We start from the raw sequence: 12,123 nt of genomic DNA, 5'->3' as shown, positions 1-12,123 counted from the left end.
TGTCCACACACACACAAAAATTTTGTATGCAAACGTTCATAGGAGCCATACTTATCATAGCTCCGGACTGGAAGTAACCTAAATGCCCATCAGCAGTAGGACTCATAACCAAATTGTGGTGTATTCATAAAGTGGGTGCCAGTCAGCAGTAAAATAGAACAAACTTGCGCTGCACATGAAGATGGAAACAAATGCTATAGGCATAATGTTGAATGAATGAAGCCAGAGACAAAAACAATATCCAAAATATATAAAGAACTCATACAACTCAATAGCAAAAACCCCCCCAACTAATCCAACTTAAAAAGGGGCAAAATACCTAAGACATTTTTCCAAAGAAGATATACGAATGGCCAATAAGTATATGAAAAATGCTCAACTTTACTGGTCATTAGGGAAACGCAAAGCAAAACCACAAGATACCACCTCACACCTGTTAGGATGGCCATCATCAAAAAGACAAGGAATGAGAAGCACTGGCCAGGATGTGGAGAAAACAGAACCCTTGTGCACTGCTGGTGAGAGTGTAAAGTGGTGCAGCCACTATGAAAAACAGTATGGAGGTTCCTAAAAAAATTAAAAATAGAACTGCCATATGATCCAGTAATTCCTCTTCTGGGAATAGATCCAAAGGAAATGAGAACACTGACTTGAAAATATATCTGCACCCGCACATTCATAGCAGCATTATTTCCAGTAGCCAAGATATGAAAGCAACCTAAGTGTCCATAGATGGATGAATGGATAAAGAAAATGTGGTATATACATATATATAAATGATGGAATATTGTTCACCCATATAAAAGAGGAAATCCTGCCATTTGTGACAACATGGATGGACCTTGCAGGCATTATACTAAGTGAAATAAGTCAGAAAGATAAATACCACATGATCTCACTTATATGTGGAATCTACAACAAAACAAGAACTTACAGAAAAAGAGATCAGATTTGTGGTTATCACAGGTTGTGGTGTGGGGGAGGTGAAATTGGAGGAAGGTGGTCAAAAGATACAAACTTATGGTTATAAGATAAATAACTACTAGGGATGTAACATACAGCATTATCACTACAGCGACCACAGCTCTATGGTGTATAGGAAAGTTATTAGGAGAATAAAACATGAGTCCTCTTTATAAGAAGAAAACATTTTTTTCCATTTCTTTTTACTGTATGTATATGAGAGGATGGATGTTAGCTAAACTTATTGTGCTAATCATGTCGCAATCCATGTAAGTCAAACCTTTATGCTGCACACCTGAAGCTCATCCGTGACACATGTCAATTATATCCCAATAAAACTGGGGTGGGGGTAAAGATTGGGATTCCAAGAGAGTCATTCCACATCTATCTCCTAGATTCCAGATAAGAGTAGGTCTGCTTTCTTCCAGGAATTAGGTGAGAGTTTCACCTGCTCTGTCCCAGATCAGGAGAGTCCATGGAACGTGGGGAATGAAACCCTGGGGCAGGCGCTGGGGCCTGATGTACCTGTGAGCAGTTGTTTCACACCTAGCCACCGCCAAACTCCGTGGCTCAGAAAACCATCACTTATTGTTGCTCATGGCTCTGTGGGTCAGTGTGGTGGTTCTGAGCTGAGCCAGGCCTGGCGGATCCTAGCCGTAGCCCACGGGCAGCTCAGCCGGGCTGGCAGGTCTAGGATGGCCTCACATGTGCCTGGCAGCTGGCCAGCTGCTGGCTGGGACGGCGACAGGAGTCACTGGGCCACGGGTCTGTCACCCTCCATCAGAGCAGCCTAGGCTCCTTCACACGGCAGCTGGGCTTCTTTCAGTGACAGAGGGGAAGCGTGAGGGGCCTCTGGGGCCGAGGCTCGTTACTGGTGCAGCCTTGCTCCAGTGGCGGTATAACCATCAAAGCAAGGGGTAAACCACAGACTCTGCCTCTTGATGGGAAGATCTGCCACATCACCTTGCAACGGGCAGGGATATTAGAGAAATGCACATCAAAACACCACGAGATACCACCTCACACCCACCAGGATGGCTGCAATCAAAGCAACAGAAAACAACAAGTGTTGGCCAGGACATGGAGACATCTGAACCCTTGTGCACTGCTGGTAGGAATGTGAAATGGTGCAGCTGCTGAGGACAACAGGATGGCGGTTCCTCAAAAAGTTAAGAATGGGGCCTCCCTGGTGGCGCAGTGGTTGAGAGTCCACCTGCCAATGCAGGGGACACGGGTTTGAGCCCTGGTCTGGGAAGATCCCACATGCCGCGGAGCAACTCAGCCCGCGTGCCACAACTACTGAAGCCCGCGTGCCTAGAGCCCGTGCTCTGCAACAAGAGAAGCCACCGCAATAAGAAGCCCCCGCACCACAATGAAGAGTAGCCCCCGCTCGCCACAACTAGAGAAAGCCCCACGCGTAGCAGTGAAGACCCAATGCAGCCAAAAATAAAATTAAAAAAAAAAAAAAAAAAAGTTAAGAATAGAATTAACATGATCCAGCAATTCCACTTCTGGGGATATATAGAAAACAATTGAAAGCAGTGTCTTAAAGAGCTATCTGTATATTCATGTTCACAGCAGCAGTCTTCCCAAAAGCCAAAAGGTGGAAACAACACAAGTGTCCATTGACGGATTAATGGATAAGCAAAATGTGGCCTGTACATACCGTGGAATATCATTCAACCTTAAAACGGGAGGAATTTCTTCCTGACACACGTAACACCACAGATGAACCTCGAGGACCCTATGCTAAGCGAAAGAAGCCAGTCGCAAAAGGGCAAACATTGTATGATTCCACTCATATGAGGTCTCTGGAGTAGCCAGATCCCTAGGGACAGGCAGTAGGATGGTGGGGGCCAGGGGCTGGGGGAGGGGGATGGGGAGGTGTCGTTTACTGAGGACAGTTTCAGTTTTGCAAGGTGAAGAGTTCTGGAGGCTGGTTACTCAACGATACGAAGGTACTTAACACCACTAAACTGTACAATTAAAAACAGTTAAGATGGTCAACTTTATGTTATGTGTATTTACCAAAATGAAAAAAAAAAAGGTACAGATATTGAGACTAGTGGAGGAGTGGGACTAATTTTGTAAAAGATCCACCACACTTGGGTTCTAAGCTGTCGGACCTTCCCAGGTTACCTCTCTGAGGTTACCTCTGAGGCTGAACTTGCTGGGGCCCAGGGCAGGCTGTCCCCAAATATGCCTCAATGGCATATTGATTATTTTAAATTAAAGTTACTTGAGAAATGGCCGAGGCAAGAGGGACACTTTGACCCTCCTCTCTGTCTCCCCGAAAGCAGGAAGTAAATCTCCCATGTGGAAGGTGCCCTCCCTATACCAGGACAAAGACATCCTTATTGCCAGATGCAGGAAATTCAGGGCCAAGAAGCCTGTATAAACAAACCCCATTACTTTTTTACTAATTTACTACCCAAGCCCAAACTTAGCTTACATTCCTGACTAGTTAAGCACCCAAACGTGTTTCTTTGTCCTGTCAATTCCTCTCAAATGTATTGTTTCTTTGTCTAAAAAGTATAATAGCTGCCTGCTTTTATGGAGGTCCCATTTCTATGACACCTCCATACGTACAAACGAAACTTCTTTCTTTTCCTCCTGTTAATCTGCCTTGTGTCAATTTTATTATTAGTCCAGCCACAAGAACTCAAGAAGGATAGAGGAGAAATTTCCCCTCCCCGACAAACTTCCTTCTGTGATCTTTATTTCCATTTCACAGAGGTGTGCATGAGACAGCTGAAGGCCTTGCTCCAAGATTAGAAAGCTGGCCTTGGCCTTCCTCTTGGTCATGTGGTCCTTCAGCTGCCTCGGAACGGCAGCTATGGGCATTTGGGGCCACCTCTCACAGTCGGCAAGGGACTTTCTCCCCCGCATTTTAAGAATTCTCTTCCCCAGCCCTCATCTTGCCTGTCTCCTGCTCATCACTCTGGTCCCAGCTCAGACATCACCTCCGCCCTGCCCACTCCAGACAAAGCGGCCCCCCTGACTCGATCTTCACCTGTCACCCCACCCCGTCTCATCTTTCCCACAGCAGAAATGGCTTATTTACATATTTTCTTAGTGTCTTTTGTGTGTCTCTCCCACCTAGAATATACGTTCCTTGAGGGCAGGAGGCAGTCTGGTTTCTTGTTGGTATTGCTCATTTCTGTATCCCCAGTAGCTAGGATATGCTCACAGAGTATTTGTGGAATGAAGGAATTTGATCCTCAAAGTCCTATGAGATAGGGATAACCATCTTCATTTAATAGACGAGAAAACTGAGTCTCAGAGAGGCCAAGTAACTTCCAAGAATCACACAACAGGGAGCTGAAGAATCTGGGGCTGAAGGACAGACCACTCGATACCCTATCTTGTGACTACCATAGTGCAGGAATTTCAGTCTCTGGCTCTTGGTGGGGAGGGGATACATTACCAATAAACCAGTCCCACAAATCCAGAGGAGTGGGAAGGGTGTGATTCACTTGCAGCCACGCAAGAGCTGGTGGAACACTGCACAGGAGCATGCCCTGACCCTCAGAGACCTGTAGGGCTTCCTCTTGTTCCCCACTCCTGTGCTGTGTTACACCCGGTAAGTCACTGCCCTTCTCTGGGCCTCAGTTCCTCTACCTGTACAATGCGGAGCCAAGGGAAGGAGGGGACAGTGTCTGGAAATGCTCTGCTAGGTCCATTTCAGATGCCCCATGTTCTTTTGCCTTTCCTGGTGACCTGCTTACCTGTGAGTGAGCAATACCTGAGGTACAAATCACTTCCTGTCTGGAAGCTCGCCTCCTTGATCCCAAGGCAAGGCTGCACCCCGTGGCTCCCTGGGCCTCAGAGAGTAGAAACAGGATGTGTCCTGAGGATTTGGGGCAAACTCTACCCTGAAGGGAACTGGTCCCTTCCTATTCACTCTTGTAAAGTCTAAAGCAGAGAGGTGAAGGATTGATCACTCTGACCAGGGGGTGGGGGTGAGGGCAGTGCAAAGAGACCAGTCTGGTCGGGAGGGCCTGCCCTTCTTGAGTGTGGCAATACCTACTCTGGCTCACTTAATCCAAAAGTGGGGCTTATTGAAGGATACTAGGGGCTCCAGGATGACTGGGAGCCTGGAGAAAAAGGCTGGCAATATGGGCCAGAACCCAGGGTGCTAGTGGTAGGGGGTCGGGCAGCAGGATCTTTAGCAGAGGTGCTGCTGCAGGAGCAGGAATGGGCCACTCTGCATGTCCCCATTTCAGGACAGTCAGTATGGCCTCCAACTGTAACCGACAAGGACCCTAAGGGACCTTCCCAAAACAGGCCCCCAACCGTGTCCTCTGCCTGCCTCTTTTCTGTAGGAAAACTTCAGTCTCCTAGGTGTTCCCCGAGTTCCAAAGAGTACATTTAATCAGAGAAGTGAGAAAATGCAGAAAGAAAGGAAAACAGTCAAACAAGACAAAATAATAACAGTTCAGCCATTAAACAAAGTCAAGGACCTTTAGTTCCTCCTCAAGGGCTATAGATACTATTCTGAGCCATGTCCTTTGAGCTGTTTTGCAGACACTGAAACCCCCACCAGGTGGAAGAAATTAACTGTATGCTGCCCACAAGCCCACAGACCCCAGACCGGTTGGAATCAGAAGATTGATGATGTTGACTCTTGGTTACCTCATCACCTACCAGTCAGAAGAATGTCCATGAGCTGATCACACACCCCACAACATACCTCCCTCACTTCATCTTTAAAAACCTTTTCCTGAAAGCCTTTGAGGAATTTGGGCCTTTTAAGCATTGGTTACCTTGACTCCTTGCTTGGCGCCTGCAGTAAACGCTGTGATTTCCTTCACCACAACCCCGTGTCAGCAGATCGGCTTTACTGCGCTCAGGCCAGCGGACCCACGTTTGCTTCAGTAGCACGATCATTCATGACCGTGGCTCCCCGCTTTAGGATCCAACCCTGGGTAACAGCAGTGGGTTGGCCAAACCTACCTCACAAGCCTCTCCACACTCCCCTGGCTGGGCTGGTGAAGGAGGACGTTATGGACGCTGCAGGTTGATGCTCCCCTCTGGGCTGAGACGCTGTTTCTCTGGCTGTCAGAACGCTTGCCTGCTGGCAGCTCATCTGGGCTCCTCCCTCATAGCCTGTCCTGGGTGGAAGTGGGGGGCGGTGCTTCACCCAAAGCGAATGCAGCACATCCAGTGACCACACCCAATGACAGGAACGGCAGGGTGTTTACAAAGGCCCGCTGTGTGTCCTTTCCCACCAGCCGCTTCAACTTGGCTCATCTCTGAAGGGGCATCTCCGCTCCAGAGCTCCTTCCATCACGAGCTCCTCCATCCCCGCATCCCCTGAGGCCTTTCTGCAACTGTGTAGCAGTTAAGTTGCTTGCTTTGCCCAGTCCTGCTTCCCTTAGTCCAAGACCCCCTCCCCCCTGTTGAGACTGGCTCCCTGGGAACCCAACCTGCAACGGAGAGGGTGGCTCTCCATCCTCTGACCTTGGCTGCTCTATATACTGCCACCAAAGGTCCACTCCACAGGGGCTCCTGGGCCACTCAGCTTTCCCTGCCCTCCTAACAGAAGCCACGCACTTTAGTAGCGCCCCGGATACCCAGCTAAACACATTTCCCACTCTCGTGCAGCTGCAGTCATGTGACTAAGTTGTGGCCAATAGGACGTAAGCACAATCATGTAAGTCACTCCTGGCCAATAGGATGTAAGCAGAATCATGTGAGTCACTCCTGGCCAATAGGATGTAAGCAGAATCATGTGAGTCACTCCTGGCCAATAGGATGTAAGCAGTCCCATGAGCCGCTCTTGTCCGGTAGCATAAAAGCAGAGTCACAGGAGCAGCTTTTGGGGTGAGGTCTTAGGAGGAAGCCATTTGCCCTTCCCTTCCTATTTAGCTGCTTATGGAAAGGGGGCAGAGGGCAGGCCGGTGGAAGCTGGGGCAGTTGTTTTAGACCCAAGAAGCCGTGAACAGGAGATGGCAGAGCAACATCCTGGATTATTCCAGAGTTGGATTACCTGTCGTGGGCCACCCACACTGACTTTTATGAGAGAGAGAAATAAAATTCTAGCTGACTTAAGCTTGCTGTTATTTCTGGTTTTAGCAGCTAAGCTTTTAAACCAATCAATTCAAAGGATTCTATAAAAGGAAGAATGGGTATTGAAAGGACAGTAAATAAAAGGGAGGGTTCTAATACACTGACAATACAGATGGGGTCCTTAGAGGGCGTCATCTCTTTGCCATTCCCAAGTCTCAAGTTTCCCTCCCCCTGCACAAAGTTCCAGCACAACCAAGGCTTCCTGAGAAACTGACCCATGATTAGAGGGAATTCAGGAGTATTGATCAGCTTGGCGGTCCTGGATGAATGCTGAGGCTGGGAAACAAATTGGAATTAATTGTCTTAGATGCACCTGGCCTAGTTTCCCCTTTCCATTTTAAGTGGGAGGTCATTAAGCCTTATCCAATAATCAAGCCCAGGATTCTGCAATCATAGCTGCAGACCTAGGAGCAAACCAGAAAAGCAAAAAAGAAACCTCAGGAAGGGACTGTGCCTAAAGGGAGAAAAGTTCGTTGAAAAGACAATTTAACAACAAAATTAATGGTAACTTGTGCTTTATTTAGAAGCTTGGGGGTACAAATAAAGTCCACCTCTAATTTTTCAAATTAAAAGAGATTTGAGCCTGCACATACTAGGTAAGTTGTTTATCTTCCTGAATTTTTGGAGAACTTTGAGGAATTAGTCCAGCAATTCAAAGGAACTCTTGAAAGAGAGCTGGATCCAGCCTCTAGCAGGGCGCGATTTGGTTGGGATTACTTCCGTCCTGCCACATGCTGTTTCTGTGGAGCACCAGGCCTGTGCAGCCTGGCCGTGGGCCAGTGTTCTCACTGTTCTGGCACAGTGCTGTCCCACACCGTTGAAGGCTTGGATTCACAACTCATATTCAGCCATTGTCCCCAAATCATGCCCACCATGCCAGAGTTCCTAGTTTGGGTACAATATATGCTTCCCTCCCCCTACACAACTAGGCCTGGTGTTGAGCCCCAGTCAGAATGCCCCAGTGGTGATTTCTCCGTTGGCGGCTCTACCTGTCTGTTCTTGCAAGGTGTCTTCGTTCAGGAACACCCCAATCTGTCAGACAGGTTTACTATAGTGGAATCTCAAAAGAGAATGGGCTGGGATCTTGCTTAGTTTGTGCCCAAGAGGTAATTTGGTCCCAATGCAAAATTTCTTAACTTTTCCCCAGCCACCAGCTTTGATAGCTAGTGGAGCCCATTATAATCTCCTTCTCCCAAGGTCTTGGGTGCCCCTCCACACTTGCTTTTTGGATAAACTAAGTCAATAACTTAGTTAAGTAGACTAAGGTAAACTAAGAGGAGCCACTTATAATTCTTCTCTAAATAATAACAATTTACTCTAAAGTGACTTTTTGAGTTCATCTAGACAGAGAAATGAAATATAACTTCTAAAAAGCAACTCCTCTTACTTCAAAACAGAACCCACACCCTAAGTTCCTGTAGTTGGACACCTGCGGCACAAAGTAAATGACCACCCATCATCACAGCGCCCATCACAACCGGCAAAAGTGATGTCTGTGTGCTCTCTTCCTGTCCTTGACGCCACACGCGGACTTATCTTTACAGAGCTGCTCAGGTATCTGGGCCAGGAGAGAACCAGCAAGGCAGAAAGCGAGATTCCACTGTACTGACGTTCCAGAGTGAGTCCTGTGGCAGCGACTACAGCAACAAGGCTGTGGATGGGACTTGCCAGCTCGTCCTCTCTCTGCCTGGTGTTAGCCTGCAGGACGGGGCCCCTTGGACTAAGTCAGCCCCCAGGGCCCTAGATCCACTGGTTTGGAGGAGGAGACTCAAGGAAGATAAAGGGACTCCTGCCTTCTGTGGACATCAGGTTCTAGAGCCCGCACACAAGACTCAAATGCATTATAGTCAATTTACGCTTGAAAATTCCTTAAAACACCTGAAATTAACAGAAGTTAAGGCCTTGGGAAGTTCCAAAGCTCATAATTAACTTTTTTCTCTTTTCAATTTGGCCTGGCTTGCCTCGGGACAGTGGAGACCAAGGTCTAATTTGAATGGGGTGGGAACTACAGAAGGCTTAGGGGTTAAAAGAGCTGTCTCTCTCAGGACGGATTTGTTGTAAGTTCAATGTGCCTATGATATAACTCCTGAGTGTAAATGGTAACATGGGGTATAGTGGTCATGGAGGTAGTGTGTCATTTAACCTCACAATAGCTCTGTGAGGTGGATATTATTATTTTCCATCCACCCTTTATAGATGTGGAAACTGAAAGTCAGAGATGGCCCATGTGTAGCCTCAGGGCTTGAAAATGGCCACTTGGTGACCCCTCCTCAGTCCCGTTGGCTCATCAGATATGCCTGGACGGCTCTAACCCCAGAGCAAGTGCAGCACAGGCTCAGGCTGGAGCCCTGTTACCCAAAACATCACAGAATACTCTTTGCTCCTGGTTCAGACTGAGGGCTGTGGCAGGCTGTCAGAGTGAGGTCAGTGCCAGTTAGGTGGATGGAAATCGGGGACATGTCTCTGAGGGGCAGCGCTTTGCTTTGCTCTTGTAGATATTCCATCTGTGAAAGATGGGGGTGAACAGAGCAGAAAGGCATGTCGGGCAGAGGAAGAGGAAGAGGCTGGGAAGCAGAGCCTGCTTCCTGGGGATTAGAGAGTGTGGCCGCAGTGTCAAGTGGGTGGGGTATTCCGGGCTAGAGAGTTGCGGGCGCCAAGTCAGGGGGAGCCTTGAGTGCCGCCATGAGGGGTGAGCTTGGGGGGTGGGGGGGCCTGGGAGATGGCCCACCCCCAAAAGCCCTGCTCAGGTTGCCCAGAGATTGTGGCTGCTGGATCCCAAACACAGGGAGAAGGTGCCACCATGCGAAACATCAGTGCAGTGGGCACTTGATGTATATGAACCCCACAGGAGTCCACCAGAAACACCTCGCTGAGCCACTGGGTGGATTTTGTCTTCATTTGAAACCTCTCTCCGTGCATCTTAGCAGACTGGGGCAGTGTGTCTGTGCGTGGCAGGGACAGAAAATCCAGCTCACACAGGCACAAAGGGAGCTTAGGGCAGCTGGTCGTACGGGCACTGACCTGGCTCTGGGCCCGGCTCAAACCCTCTGGGCCTTGTCCCCGCAGCTGCCCCGCTTTGCTGCCCGATGAGGACGAGTTGGCCTCCCTCTCAGCCAGGCTCTTACGAGTTGCCCCAAAGATGGTCCCCAGCGCTCCTGATGTAGATTCTTTTTCCGTTAACTTGGCAGCCTCAGGGGAGAAACTGCCTTTTCCGAGAGTTCCAGGAACAATCTCAGGAAGGGTTTTCATTGGTCCAGCTCAAGTCACATGTCCTTGACCACGTGAATTAAATGCCCACCCCTGGAGAGCCCATTGGATGGGGGAGGGGTGGGGAGGACGGGTTCCCCAAATAGAAGAGATGAGCCCTTTTTTTATAAAGGCCACTTCCTTACCCCTCATTTTTTTATTGTGGTAAAATACACATAACACAATTTACCATTTTAACCATTTTTAGGTATACAATTCAGTGGTATTATGAATATTTACATTGTTGTGCAACCATACTACTATCTCCAGAAGTTTCTCATCATCCCAACCCAAAACCCTGTACCCATTAAATAATAATTCTTCATTCTCCCTTCCCCCAGCCCCTGGTAACCACCATACTATCTTCTCTCTCTATGAATTTTAGTGCTCTCGGGACCTCATATAGGTGGGATCTTACGGTATTTGTCCTCTCGTGTCTGGTTAATTTCACTTAGTACAATGACTTCAAGGTTCATCCATGTTGTAGCATGAGTCAGAATCTCCTTCCCTTTTTTTTTTATAAATTTATATATTTATTTTTGGCTGCATTGGGTCTTCATTGCTGCACATGAGCTTTCTCTAGTTGTGGCGAGCCGGGGCTACTCTTCGTTGCGGTGCGTGGGCTTCTCATTGTGGTGGCTTCTCTTGTTGCAGAGCACGGGCTCTAGGCATGCGGGCTTCAGTAGTAGTGGCTCATGCGCTCTAGAGCACAGACTCAGTAGTTGTGGCACACGGGCTTAGTTGCTCTGCGGCATGTGGGATCTTCCCAGACCAGGGATCGAATCCGTGTCCCCTGCATTGGCAGGCAGATTCTTAACCACTGTGCCACCAGGGAAGCCCTCCTTCCCTTTTAAGACTGATCAATATTCCATTGTATGGATGGACCACATTTTGTGTATCCACTAGCCCATCTTTGGACATTTGGATTGCTTCCACCTTTTGGCTATGGTGAGCAATGCTGCTAGAAACATTGGTGTCCAAATATCTCTTTGAGACCCTGCTTCTAATTCTCTGGGGTGTACACCCAGAAGTGGAACTGGTTTAATATTTTGAGGAACTGCCCTAATGTTTTCCACAGTGGCTGCACCACCTTACATTCCCACCAACAAACAGTACATAAGGCTTCCAATTTTCTGTGTGTGTGTGTGTGTGTGTGTGTGTGTGTGTGTTTCATAGCATTCCTAATGAGTGTGAAATTGTATCTCATAGTAGTTCTGATTTCCATTTTTCTAATGATTAGTGATGTTGAACATCTTTTCATGTGTTTATTGGCCATCTGCATATCCTCTTTGGAGAATATCTATTCAAGTCTTTTGCCATTTTTGAATAGCATTGTTTGGTTTTTTGTTATTGGGTTATAGGAGTTCTTTATATATTCTGGATAGGAATCCACTACCAATATGTAATTTGCAAATATTTTCTCCCATACTCTGGGTGACTGAGATGGGTCCTTTTAACAAGAGGGGGTGTTGGGCAGGCAATTCCACTGACATCCACCCTATTGGTCTAGATTTCTGGAAGGTGGGAATTAGTCTGCTCTTCCGTCACAGCAGAGGCACATCCAAGGCCCAAGGGAAAGATGGGAAAGATTCCACTCAAATTGATTAATTCGATCACTTTGGATTAGTCAGATCCCATCCCAAATGGGAATTTGAAAGCTCAGTGTGTTCAAGGAATTATCCCCACTCTTTCTGGAATCAAGCCCAAGTGTGACTCTTTCCTGAGACTGCACAGATTATTTTTTTCCTCAAGTGTCTAATTTCTTATCAGTTCATAGCAGTCATAATTCAGATTCACGATGGAATTTCCCTGTATGGAAGGATTCTGTGAAAAATAGATAGT

General features: G+C 47.6%; 1 long non-coding RNA gene across 2 annotated transcripts in view; it reads right to left on the bottom strand.

Moving 5' to 3' along the window:
- Nucleotides 1-10,793, bottom strand: part of LOC309638284 — a 39,400-nt gene extending 28,607 nt beyond the window's left edge. For both annotated transcript variants that reach the window (XR_014251046.1, XR_014251047.1), the window contains exon 1: nt 5,920-10,793. This is a non-coding gene — a long non-coding RNA (uncharacterized lncRNA). The remainder of the gene's footprint in view (nt 1-5,919) is intronic.
- Between the last annotated feature and the right edge of the window lie 1,330 nt (nt 10,794-12,123).

This window comes from Balaenoptera physalus, assembly GCF_965194825.1.
Source record: "Balaenoptera physalus genome assembly, chromosome: 11".
In the NCBI taxonomy this organism is placed as follows: Eukaryota; Metazoa; Chordata; class Mammalia; order Artiodactyla; family Balaenopteridae; genus Balaenoptera; species Balaenoptera physalus.
The sequence above is the reverse complement of the archived record's forward strand: the minus strand, read 5'-3'. Positions and strand labels throughout refer to the sequence as shown.